Source organism: Arabidopsis lyrata (genome assembly GCF_000004255.2).
Source record: "Arabidopsis lyrata subsp. lyrata unplaced genomic scaffold ARALYscaffold_484, whole genome shotgun sequence".
NCBI classification, from domain to species: domain Eukaryota; kingdom Viridiplantae; phylum Streptophyta; class Magnoliopsida; order Brassicales; family Brassicaceae; genus Arabidopsis; species Arabidopsis lyrata.
Genome location: NW_003302226.1, coordinates 6,824 through 7,775, shown reverse-complemented (window position 1 = coordinate 7,775; position 952 = coordinate 6,824). Strand labels below are relative to the sequence as shown.

The window sequence follows — 952 nt, the reverse complement described above, 5'->3', positions numbered from 1 at the left end:
GCTAAAAAAACGAAAGTAAAGCTATCAGAATTCAAGATTGTAAATCAAGATCCTCCAGCACTCTCAGACAAACTAGTAATCAAGAAAATGGCAGAGGCAGCGACAGAACTTAACTTATCACACAAGATGATGATCAGCCGAGCTTATCATGATTCTCTATTCATGGCCAGGTACCACAAAGTTTGCAAGTTTCATCTTCAGAATACTACCGTAAACCCTTAAATTGAGCATCCTGAACCCTGACAACTTTTCAACATACAATAACTGTTGAATTATTCCCCTGCAGAGTGCAGAGTCCTAACTCATAACCTTATAGAGTTATAGTAATTCATATTGAAACTCTCAAAGTTCCTTGTCCATTTTTATAATTGCCATATCAGAGTCTGTTAAATTCATTAGTGTACTTTCTGCTTTCACTGTTCTTGCTTAGAGTGATACTGAACTTTGTTGTTTATTTCTGTTTCCAGGATATCTCCGATGGGTATGATATTCATCCCGTGCTACAAAGGTATATATATATATATATATATATGCGATTCAATTAGACCGTGATCTTAATCCGAATCAGCATCGCCCATTCAGCTTTTTATTGGTTGTGTGATCTTTTGCAGGATACAGCCATAAACCTGAAGAATACTCATCTCCTGAAGACATGGCTAATGGAGTAAAAGTACTCTCCCTCGCTCTGGCTAAGCTCTCTTTAGACTGATGCAAACCCTTTTCCTCACCCAGAAGCTTTACACATTCTCTACCTTTTCTTCAGTCTTTGTATCTTTGACAATGTAAAGAAAAATTCAATATATGTTGTGGCTATCAAGTTAACAAGTTAACAGTCACAGTTTTTTTTAAAAAAACTGTTGTAATTATCAAAGTCACAATAGTAATTTTGTTTCATGTAATTAATAAAATATGTTTTAAATTAAGAATTTGACGTTTGCTGAAGATGACACAA

The 952-nt window shown here is 34.9% G+C and overlaps 1 long non-coding RNA gene across 1 annotated transcript; it reads left to right on the top strand.

The window, feature by feature from the left end:
• The first annotated feature begins 18 nt into the window (after positions 1-18).
• Positions 19-923, top strand: LOC9298510. The gene is made up of 3 exons (XR_002333616.1): positions 19-170; positions 468-508; positions 612-923. It is a non-coding gene; the product is annotated as an uncharacterized LOC9298510 (long non-coding RNA).
• Positions 924-952: the final 29 nt, after the last annotated feature.